Genomic DNA, 12,891 nt, shown 5'->3' on the forward strand with positions numbered 1-12,891 from the left:
CCTTTTTTCCCTTGTTCTCTATCCTTTGCTGTTTTGTTTTTGGAGACCAGAATTTCTTTCCTTTGGCCAGTCATTTCCTCATAATTATTACTATTCTTCATCCTGGATGAGCCAAAATATTTCTCACAGGCCTAGAAGTTTACAGTTCCCACCCTAGAGAATAAAAAGGAATATCAGAGACTCCATAAACAGAGATATGAGTTCTAATATTTGCCCTAACATCAACAAACTCTTTGACCTTGGGTTAGTCACTTCCCCCCTTTGGGTTTCAGTCTCCTTACTTGGAAAATAGTGATTTCAATAATAGTAAACATATTCTGAGCATGCTGTGTATATCAGACACAGCTCTAGGAAGCTGTTACGAGTTAATCTTATGCAATTCTTGCCATATTTCTGTAAGGAAAGTGCTAGTATCCCTATGCTACAGGCGAGGAAACTGAGACTCAGAGAGGTTAAGTAAACTGCCTAAGGTTGTATAGTTTACACAAGTCCATTTGACTGTCTGACCTGTGAAACATAGGAAATGGGGAACTTTATTTCTAAGGTGCTTCAATTTCATGACCTAGAATCTACAAACTGTACTGTCCTTGTCATTCTGTATAGGCATTTACGTATCATCTGACACTAGACTGAAAAATCACCTGGTTTAGGTGTACCTAAGCCAAGATTTGGCCATTTCAGAAATTCCTTAGGTTTAAGGCTAATATCAAACAATTCAGTCTCTCAATTTTGTGTGCTTGAGATTCTGGGTTTAGTGCTCACCAAGTATTTGATGAATAAATAAACTTACAGAAGGTTTTGCAAGCAAACAGGTAATTGAAACAATACCTTTCCTTTCTGTGAAGAAAACATTTTTTCCTCTATTTAAATCTACATAAAACACATCCTTCTGGGCATAAGCTCTCAAACATTCCTCATTTCAGGAGTCACTTTATATCTTGTCCTTCTGAACTCAGAATTGCCTGAGTTCAGAGGAACAGATATCTTTGACTTGGTGTGTATTTCAGCTGTGTGAGTCCTGAGCTGCTATGTCAATCTACTACCAGAATAAGATTCGATGGAAGTATTTAGCCCTGTACCCAGATGAGAGTAAGGCCTAATGTGGCAACTGGTATTACATTTATTGTTGCTGCTGAGGCTGTTGGTGTCACAGCAAAAGATGACTGATTCACTGAGTTGTTTATTTGGTCCCTCTCAATCTCACAGCCCAAACATTCTTACAGCTTTCTGTCCCTGTGTTTAAAGAGGCCAGGGTAACCTACTAGAACACTTTTTTAGAGGTACCACATCTATTTTTCCTTGGTGATGTAGTTTTTACCTTTTTCTTTTAGTTTTGGACTGCCTTTATCAAGTGAAACCATATATAGAAATCCTCAACACAAAATGGAAACTGCTCCAGTTAAAGCTAGGGTGAAGGAGTCCCCAAATTCCTGCCCAGGTGACCATCCCCTTATTTGACACCTCTGCCCCCACCTCCAAGCCCACTTCCACTGTCCTAGGGGCAAAACCTGTGATTGACTTGGCCAGCAAGGAGGATTAGTGTTTAACCTCTCCAGAGCTTTACCTTTCAAGTCCTTAGTTTTTCTTCCCCCAACCTCTCTCAGTATTTCATTGTCTTAAAATTGTTAGAGTCCTAACCTTGGAATCCCAATATCCTGGATTTTATGGCATTCAGTGGTATAGAATTGCCACAAATCCCTAATCCACTGAGGTTTAAAGACCTTGAAACTCTAGAACATTGGTTATTAACTCAAAAATGAAATTTTCTCCTCACTTCCCCCACCTTAATGAATACATGCAATTGTTTAATAGGAGCCATTTTCCCTCCCTCCCCCCGCCACCCCGGCAATGCTTGTTCCCACTCTGAAAATAGTGATATTCTCCTACACTCCACTTTCTGCCTCCTACCCCCACACTGAACATGTCAGACATTTGTAATTCAGTAAGTTAGTGGTGGTCCCAACTTCTTTTCTTTGTTGAATCCGCAGCTCAAATGTACAAACTCAGGTACTCATGTGCATATTAAAACTTATTCATCCTTTAAAACACTCTTTTCCCAAACAAGGGTTAAGAACAGTAGTCCTCACCCCCATCTATTCAAATCTCCCCAGGTTCAAATCCCAGCAGTTCAATAGTTGTGTGATCCTGGCTAAGTAATTTATTAATCTCTCTGTAGTCCAATATTAAAGAAGAATTAAATATAGCCCTGACATATAGTAATTGTGCAATAAATCTTAGCCAAAACAACAATAATTGTTAGTTTTGTTGTCCCTAAATACATTCATTAAGTTCCCAAATTGAAGTCTGTGGATCACTAGGAATATTTTTAAGTATAAGAGTTTTCAAGAAAGTTTGATGTTTTGAATTCATAATAGAAGTTCATTATTTACCTAAGATGAAGCTAATTAAATATCACATATTTCCTTTCAGCTAGAATTACATCAACTTGTGATTACATTGTCTATCATGCTGATCAAAAGTTTGAAGCAGTAGTTATACATATTTATTATCCTTAATAAAGGATGAGAAATAAACTTTGATTTAATAGTTTAATAGTTATTCGTAACCTATAGCGTTCACAAAGACAAGGAGTTGGAGGATCCTTGAAGTTGAATTTGGGAAGCATTCTCCCTGTAATAAGTGAAGCACAGTACACATTAGTCTATATTCCAAAGAAACAATCTTTGTGCTAACAAGATGTCACACTGATTCCCGAAAGATGAGCTTTGCAAAATCCTGGGGTATGTTACAGCATCTCAGCAAAAACAGTCAATTACTTCAATAGAAGAAAGTCATTAACATGTAGCACTTTAGGACATAAAGATGCCAGAAATCACAGCAACAAAGATGGAACCTAAAACCCCTACTTCCCTAGTATATTCGGGTTGATGTGCTAAAATGGTCAACATTGTCAATTTGATTTTTTATGCCAGTTAATTACAATGATCTCAATTATTTCTCTATTATTTGAGCTATATTGAAGCTGGATTGCTGTCCACAGAATACTTATTTACAACCCCTAAGATGGTACAAAGAAATCATGCATTATTAGGACTCAAGTGAAAATGGGAGATATCCCAGTTTAACCTTCATATTACAGATGACAAATCTCAAACCCAGAGATTAGGAGGAATCTGCCCAAGATGATAAAACTAGTAAGTAACAAAGGTGTCCTTTGAGCAAGATGTCTTTCAGTTAACTTATACCATTGTTCAAGAATATTAAAACAACAGATTGTTCAACCATTAGGCCTCATCATTAATTGCAGTGTGATGAGTACGGCAGGGTCCTTGACATCACATTAGATGCTTTATCAACAGTTTCTTCCTGACCTGGCCAACCACTTAATACTCAAATGGAAACACTGGCATATAGCCCAAAGGCTCTAGAAAGAAACAATTTGATATTTCTCCCTTTTACTCCCAAGACAAGTCAGTTTAATTATCAGCCATCTTCATCAGGTTCTGAAATTTCCTGTTAAGAATCCGTGTCAAGTCATGATCTAGAGTTGTTGCCAAAGCAGCAACTTATAATAAAGATAAATCATTCTGATTTCAGCAAAGAAATGGATTAGAAGAGGGAAAGAAGGGCAGGGTAGTGAGTCTAGGCAGACTGGGAGAGAAAGAAAATGGCAGGAGGTCTAGAGGTCTCAGTGGGAGTCAAGGTGGGAATGAGTGAGGGAACCAGAAGGAAATATTCACGTTTTAGGTTTTATAAGTATAAATCTGGTGCTAATGAGGTCACAGTCAGAGATTTAGTCCTCTCTGAGGATGGCTATTTTTTATATCTACTCCTACTACTTGTTCCGTTGCTGCTAGAAAAGGGTAGATCCTTTATCGAGCCTGTACTTTCTGCCTGCTCTCTGAAAATGAATGATTTCACTTAATACAACTCTCTAATGTTCACCCGATACACGATGAGGTAGGTTCTATTATCATTTTACAAATGAGGAAATTGGAACTAGGAAATGTTAAGCATGTAACTCGAAGGTCACATGCTTAGTCAGCAGCTGAGGAAAAAAAAAGGCATTTGATTCCACACTCCACACTGTTAAGCACCACTTCTTGCTCTATTATACAACTTTAAAATCTTTACAACAATGACAAGTGCAAGTATGGTACAGCCTAAAGTCCACATGTGTATCTACTATGCTGAACTACTGTCCCAATATATTCCTGTGTCTCCAATTTTCTGCTCACTTAGTCCACGTGCCCTTCATGAGCCATTTAGTTTATCCCAGAGACTTGGTGTGTTTGATTCCTTTTGCATAGATTTGCAGGATTATTGTTCTATTTTCAGACTCAGCTTCTGATCGATCATGTGGCTAAGAGCAGACTGGACCTAGGATGGATTCTTAGGACTGAACATTATCTTTTGTTGAGTATTTAAGATACAGGAAGTACTTGTAGCCCCCCCCCAAGAAATAGTCTTGCTACATTCATGTACTTAGACGTAAAAATACATAGATACTATATTATTCAACACTACCATGCTTGTGAAATCATATGTCCTTAAGGGCTCAGGAATGGTGATGACCAGTGTTAGCACTACACACAGTAACTCCTTCCAGAAAGGATTTCAGAGTGTTCTGGTAATTTGCCTCTCAAAAATGCATCACTGCATTTTAAAAAGTTATGTAAAAATCTTATCTCAATATATTTCTAAGTACAAAGAATGTGGCTGGGACCAGATGGTATAGTCTTTAATAACTAGAATTATGAACCAGAACAGGGAATTTTCTCTTTCTCAGGGCATGACTTTTCCCAGAGTATTCATGGTCATCTAATTTTAAATAGAGCTGTAACACATTATGGGTGTGGGGCCAGGGTACTCAGTGGGTTATATAGTCCAGTGATAATGAGGCCACATTTACAGGGCTTAATCCCTGGAAAGGCCAGATAACTCTCAGCCACTCACTCTAACATTAAGTCTAAGCAGCTGTTTCCCAGTGTGTGCCATTGGTTTCAAGAGGGCCTAGACAGGAAGGGGGGGGGGTGGCTTAATACAAGCTCATTACTATGGCTGGAAAAAACAACTCAAAGTGCAAACTCTGTTAATGGTGGTTTGATTGAGTGGCATCATCTTTCTTTACAAGGGACAGAGCACAACACAGTGCATTTAAGAGCATTAAGTAGAACAAAGCGCATCTTCCATTGCTCTATAAACACTGTTCTTCACAAATGCTAATGTATTTCCAATCTCTTTCACAAAGCCTTATTATAAAGCTCAGACTTCACCTATTTAGTGCCTCATAGCAGTGTTCTACCTTGTAAGGCCCAAAATAGATCTGATGAGGAAGCAAATACTTTCGGGGTGGGTGGTCAAACCCATAGAATCACTTCTGTAAGCACTCTAGACACTACTTCTGTTCTGCCTGTAGTTTCTTGAGCAAAGAAAAACAAGTCAGAGGTTTTATTCTCAGTACTTATCCCTGATTTCTATGCTGTATATTGCTTTGTCAGGATCTCTAAACAAGCTGTTATTCATCAGTCCTTTCAGAAATAAGTTTCAAAACTATTCATCTTCCATATGGGAATTTCATGTTAAAATAAAAAGAAGAGGGCCCCTCTTCATATTAGAGTAAGAAAAAGAATTGTGGAGCTAAAGCTGAAAAATACCTAACATGAATATTTACTTTCTCAAGCCTTAAAACTAATTTAGGGGCACAGAGACAGAGGGTGTATAAAAAGAAAAAAGTTTGTTTGAGATTACTGATGAGCATTCTACATAATGATATGATTGGCAAAAATCAAGATGCTAAGCAAAATTCCTTTGGCCCAATAAATACCTTCATGCATATATATGAAAATGATTTCAAACAACACTCCTATTGTCCCTTCCTGTCCAATTTAGCTGCAAGGCTGATACAGTCTATAAAGAGCTATGCCATGCAACAGATACTTTGGCACAGTACAGACATGATCGATGGAGTCTTCAGGATAGCCTTTTGTTTTACTACAGTGCTACTGTTTAGAGTTCCTTTCTTATATAATTCTTATATAATTTTCACTTTTGAAAATCAGTGTGGGAATGGGTTATTATTATAGTACTTTAATCTCAAATACATGAATATAGCTGTGTTTGCAAAGATGTGGGCAAACAGGTACCTTCACACAGTGATTCCATTGGAATACATTCTAACAATGCCCAGAGGATGCCTGAAACCACAAATAGTACCAAACACTATCTATACTACGTTTTTTTCCTAAACATACATATGGAAAAGTTTAACTTGTAAAATTAGGCACAGTAAGAGATTAACAACAACTGATAATAAAAATAGGACAATTATAACAATAAATTGTAATAAAAGTTATAGAGATGTATCTTTCTGTCTAAATATCTTGTTACATGAAGAGCAACTTGACTATTAAAAATATACCTATCTTGGGCCTCCCCTGGTGGCGCAGCGGTTGAGCGCTGGGCTGCGAGGCTGCCCGCAGCCTCTGCATCGCCGGTTCGTTCCCCGGCCACCGGCGAGGGTCCCACCAAAAAAATAAAGAAAAAAAAATATATATACACCCCTATCTTTTCATGTAATAACTCCACTCTTTTGGGAGCTTATGTTAATGATAAATCTGCATCTCTGAGATAGCTTATCTGTAAGGGTCTGCAATGAAGCTTCATTTATAATAACAAAATACTGGAAACAAACCAAATGTCTATCAGTAGGAGCATGATGAAATATATTATGGTCCATATTGACAATGAAACACTGCACATTGTTAAAAGGAATGAGGCAGTGACATGGAACCCTCTCTAAGACATTGACACAGAACAGAAATAGTTACCACTTGTGTTAAAAAACATACCCACAAAACACCCCCTTCCCCAAAGAATTGCACCATATAAACCCAAACACAAGGTGATATTGTTTTCTCACAATTTTTTTTCCTTGAGGGAAAAAAAAGGAATTGCCTTATATTTAAATTCTTACAAAATCTCTCAATATAATATAATTCTCCGTACTCATTATTTTTATCCATAGTGTTCTATTAAAAGAAGAAACATTAGATTGAAATAGTCTCAATGCAAGTATTGCATGTTTATAGAGAGTATTTATCAGAAATGGAAAGAAAGGGTATAAATTGTTTCTGAGGGTATCACCTCATAACTGCAATTGTTACCTGTCATAAACAGGTTTTTTTTAAGGTTGCTTTCAAAAATAATGTCGTGAAAAGGGCCCCCATAAGCCAAAGATGGGACAGGTTGGCCATTAAAAAAATAAATAATCTTGCTTGAAGCAAACTACAAAATATAGAAACCGTGAATTTATGAAGATTTCTTTTAAATAAAAGAATATCTCCTTTCATTAAAAAAAATAAATAAATAAAACAGCCCTCATTGGATACTTTTGGAAGTAACTTAGGTACCAATTCCTTATACTGGAAATTTCAATAAAAAATTAATCTTTTATCTTGATTGCCTTGTGTGATGGGTATTTCAGGGTAGTCAAAGACACAAAACTGAGGAAATAAAGTTCCTTTCAACAAAAATATTCTTCCAAGTTAATAAGTACAGAATGAATGAAAGATTTAGAAAATCACCATTTTATAATCCCTAATTAAATAATTAGTTTGGGCAATAATCATCAATAAATGAAGGCATTAGATGAAAAACTGATAGGGAGCTTTGCAATGGAGCAGAGACTCACCCACTGACTCTTGTGCTCAATCTGCTTATCACTAAAACTTGGACAACCAGACATTGTGCACCTCCTCACAGGATATTATATGAACCACCACATTACCACGTAAGAAATCTTGCCAAATTTGAACCCAAATCTCTTTAAGCTCCTAGGGCTAACTTTCACTTCTAGAAAACGCAGAGGAACAAATTATATCCAATTAAACAGATAAATCTAGAAAGCAGTACATTCTATAGGACAATGGCTAGTTTCTTCAGTGAGTGCATGAAAGTGAAAGAAAGGGGATTGCTATAGGTAAAGAGTTTTAAGAGATACAACCAAATGTGTGAAGTTCTTCTTTGGATGCTGATTGGGGAAAAAAAAAACTTTAAAAAATGCATTTTTGAGACACTTGGAGAAATTTGGCTATAGTATGGGCATTCGCTGACATCAAGCACTTGTTAAGTTTTTGCAGGTGTTATAATGGCATTATGATTATATTTAAAATTTTGATAAATGTTGGATTTGGGAGATAAGACTATGGGAGTTTCCATAATCCTCCCTCAACTTTCCTGTAAGTTGAAAAAATTTTAATGGAAAGTTTAAAAAGTGATGTACTAGAGTATGTTGTGAAGATTTAATTATACACCTACAGGACAGATTCAGAAAACAATCTTCTTTGTTTTATGAATGGGTAATTGCTGCTATGAATAAAATTACGTGGATTCAAATATATCTCCAAAATCTTGCATGGAAGTCAGCCGATAGAGTTGGATAGCTGCTGGGGAACTGTGATTACAAAAATAATGGTGTAAAGGTGCATAGCAAGATTTTGAATTATACTGCTCATGAAATGTGAGAGTAGAAAAATCTCTCCTGATTTACATACTATTTTATAGAATATGTGGCTTTAAATGTGTAAATAAGCGTGAATTAACAAGTTAAAGTATACATTTATTATTTATCTAATAGTTTATGTATTCAGGTGCGTCAAACAGTTTTAAAAATTATTTCACTTTGACACCTTATATTTGAACATACATGGCATGTGTATGTTGCATGTGTCTGTGTGCAGAGAATCTATGAAAGTTTTACACAAGAAACCAGTAATAATTACTGGAGGTTGAAGGACTCTTAACTTTTCACTGTCTACCTTCTGAGTGTTATGCCATGTCCAGGTATTACTGACTTTAAAAAATTAAACTCAAACAAATAAAAATATAGTGTAAACTGTATCTCTCAATTTGTTTACATAATGTAGTCCCAACCAATCTTATTTACTGTTAATTTCCTGCATTATTTCCTTTTAACTCCCCTGCCACACTGGATTTTTGACTCTCCATAGAAGTGGTATTGCTGATTTAACTCTTCCGGTTTTCTCAACCTGCATCTTCTAATACTTGTCAAGTATTTATACCAGACACCACTGCAGGCCCCAGGGATACCAAAGTCAATGTGTCCTATAGTTTCAGTGTTCATTTGTTTTTCATTAAATAAAACTTCCCATAACCTCCACTATATCTTCTCAAGTCATTATGTAAATGCACCCTCCTCTAAGAATCCTTCATCATACCCCCTTCCTGGCTATAAATGATTTATCCCTCCTCTTTGTCCTCATAGCTCTTTGTAATTAATTATATTATGGTACTGACTGTATTCTGCTCTATATAACAGAATATGTGGCTGTCCTTCACGCCTAATAGCTAGCAGTTACTAAGCACTTTACTATGTGCCATGTACTGTGCTAAGCACTTTAATTGCCTTCTCTTTTACTTCTCACAGTCTGATGAGGTGCATTCTTATTATGCATAACCAAGCTGATGTTTAAATACATTAAATCATTTGCCCATAGCCATCTGTGTTCTGAATCTGTACACTTTCTTCAAAATTTTCCAAAAACCTCTCTTTATTACTCCATGGTTTTCAAAGCTTCAAGCAATTTTACCTGTCTCAACAAGCTAAGATATAAGTCATGTATACATACCAGTGCAGATAAAAAACTGTAGGATTCAGAAGGACAGGCAACAGAAAAGATCAATTAGGGCTGAGGCAGCCAGAGAGGGATTTGTGGGGGCGATGACAGTGAAGATGAGTGTAGGGGAAAAATGTGGGTGGATATGCATTTGGGAGTTATTTCTTGACACAACTGTCCTTTTTCCACTGCTGGCTGGAGGAGAGAGGGAGCGAGAGAGAGCCAGCAGGAGAGTGAGAGTGCATCGGGTCACTGTGAATCCCAGGACCCGGCTCCTACCTACTATGTTGTGTTACATGCATTACGCATAGTAGGAACTCAGGAAAAGTTCACTGAACTAAAAAAAATTATTTGTTAAACTGGATCCAAACCATCCCTTATGAGTTCCTTCCTCACCAATTTTTTTTCTATTATAATGAAGAAAAAATAATTATGAATCTTAAAGAGAAAAAGGTTCTGTTTTTCAATGCATCCTCATTTAAGTAAAGGCCTTAACATGAATTTCAAATATATTAGTGTGAAATTTGTACGATAGCTGCCAGCTTTAGTATATTCAGCCCTCTGTTACTAGTTACTGCTTATTTATGAATGATACAGACTTGCCAATGATAGCTGGTGATTGAAAATAAATGCTTGATTTTGTTGTTTCATCCTACTCATTCTCAAATAAGTACTTTTACACACTATCATAAAGAGCGAAGACTCTTCAGTCCCCACCAGATATGTTTCCAACAAATTTCATGTTAATAATAATTTAGGGGGTACCAGGCCTTTTTCTTGCCTTTTTAAAAAAAACTTTACATCTGATCAAAATATCAGGATTTTGCGGTCAATTATAGAACATTTTCACAAAAAACCTAGGGAAATAATGTCATTTTTTTTGCCTTCAACTCCCTGCTTGGTCTCATATGATTAGGCATGCAATTCTGAACTTGATTTACAGAAGATGGAACCCAGTTCTCTGGCCCCAGGCCTGAATGCTGGGATGGCAGAAACCCATGCTGGAAAAATTTAGTTTTCCACATAGATGAGGGTGATTAATAGAGAGGTTCTTTTCAAATCCAACTCTCAAGCATAAGCTGTTATGTTCCCTAAGCTGAAAAATGGAATACTGGGACTGATTACTCCTAGACCAAATGATTACTGACACAAATTTGAAGGTCAACATCATAGTAGGTAAAGCAAAACAATGAAAAGAAACAGATTTAATGAAAAGAAAATAAAAACTCCATATATTGAGAGTACAGACTAGTTTGTCTAACTTATGCCAATAACTCATGGAAAAATCCATTGAGAGCAATTTAAGCAAAAGGAAAATTAATTTAAGTGGCTTTTTTTTGGCCTAGAGAGAAATAAATCAATATTTTGCTCGTTTACTTCAAACATTAAGAACACAGCAAAAATCTACTAAAAACAAACAAAAAAACCTCCCACAAAATTAGTAAATTAAATAAAAGATAAAATTACAGTCAAAATTTTTATGTTGCTAGATTACATCTTAAATGCTCTTTAAAAACACAGCATGGTTTTATATTATGACCATTTTGGTTGGGTGGTATATGTGAAAATGGACAGAAGGTGAAGCCAATATGAAGTTTTAAGACAAATGTGCATTATACACAAATACCCAAGGGATAAAGAACTAGATGTGGTGAGGCAGAGCAAGTCATTAGGAGAAACAAAAAGATGAAGACACCCTGAGAAAAAAAGACTGAGATAGACAGAAAGAGCTAGAGAGACGAGTATGTATACACATATACAAAAGACAGCGCAGAGGGAAGGGAGAGCTAGAAAGATAAACATTTCCATGAGTTCAACAAATATTTATTGAGGTAAAAACAAATCCAGAGAGCTGGAGGAGGCAGACAGAGGAAGCTCTGTGGGTCTTCAAGTTTGACCAAATGGACTCTGGCTGTTGACTGAAATTAAACAAAGTTGTTTTCTAGGGGCCTACTAAGTGCAAAAGCGCTGGGCTAGACATTAAAGAAGAAATGTGGAGGTAAAAGTTAAACAGACTCCCTCCTATATGCTGGTTTGCTGATTTTATCAGTTTTTAAAATGATGTACTGGCCGGGAGCTTAAAAATTGACCTTTCTGCAGTGGCAAGCAGCATTTCTGCTTTGATTGTTTTATTTGAGATTATAAAGGCATTACGAAGGTATGCAGAAATAGAGAACTTTCCATTTGCACCTCTGGAGATCAGAAGCAAAAAATAACAGGCAAGTGGGGAAATCTCTTTGGTATGCAAAGCTGCTCGGTGGCCTAATCTTTGTTCTTGAAGAAATCAGTATTGCTTCATTACCTGGTATCTGGAGATATTTCCATCTCTTTCTTTTTAACTCCAGTGCTATTTTGGGCTCAATTGGTTCTTAGTGGAATGAACAATCACACAAAATTGTAGGATTTTTCACTCCCCAGTCCCCTAAAATCAGCTCTGAAATAAACTTTATGAATAAATAGCTCCCTTTTAAACCTACAGGTAGGGCAGTGTTGGTCATAAGAAATATGTGAACCATAGTTTAAATTTCCTGGGAGCTACATTTTAAAAGGCTTAAAAGGTGAAATTAGTCTTAATAATTATATTTAACAGAATATATATAGTAATCACCATTTGAACATGTAACCAATTTAAAATTAATGAGATATTTCACTCCTTTTTTCATACTAAGTTTTTAAAATCAGGTATATATTTTATGCTAGCAGCATATCTCAGTCTGGATTAGCCACCTCTCACATGCTCAATCGCCACATGTGGCCAGTGGTTGCTGTACTTGAAGTACTATATTTTCTTATCAGAAGACAGACTATTGAGTGAATGCTAGCATAATTTGGCAGAAGCATTGGCTATATCCCTTCCTTCCCAGCCCCTTGTCTTAACCAGTAGAACTTGGGGTATCATCTTGGTGCCTGGTATATGGGAGTCATGCTACCTATTCCCCATTAAAGGACACACTTTTTAAGAATACTTCAGGGCCTCCCCGATGGCTCAGCGGTTGAGCGCTGGGCTGTGAAGCTGCCCGCAGCCTCTGCAGCACCGGTTCGATTCCCGGCTGCCGGTGAGAGTCTCACATGGAGCGCAGACCTCTCCTGCCCCACCCACTGCTCCCCTCAGCAGTGTACTTCATCAGTCTGCCTGTTCTGTTCCCCGCTCTGGCTCTGGTGAATTCTCTCACCCTCCCGTGCTTCTGACTGTACCCAGTGTTTGTATAAATAAATTAATTAATTTTAAAAAAATACTTCATTTTTCTTTAAACAGAACAGTTCCCTGTTGCAAATACTGTTGCCTGCTCTG

General features: G+C 36.8%; 1 protein-coding gene across 1 annotated transcript in view; it reads right to left on the reverse strand.

Moving 5' to 3' along the window:
• PAK3 (p21 (RAC1) activated kinase 3) overlaps positions 1-12,891 on the reverse strand; it is a 109,781-nt gene that overhangs the window by 33,094 nt on the left and 63,796 nt on the right. The gene's annotated exons all lie outside the window — the stretch shown is intronic.

Source organism: Talpa occidentalis, unplaced genomic scaffold, assembly GCF_014898055.3.
Source record: "Talpa occidentalis isolate TD23 unplaced genomic scaffold, MPIMG_talOcc4v2.1 talOcc4.15, whole genome shotgun sequence".
NCBI classification, from domain to species: Eukaryota; Metazoa; Chordata; class Mammalia; order Eulipotyphla; family Talpidae; genus Talpa; species Talpa occidentalis.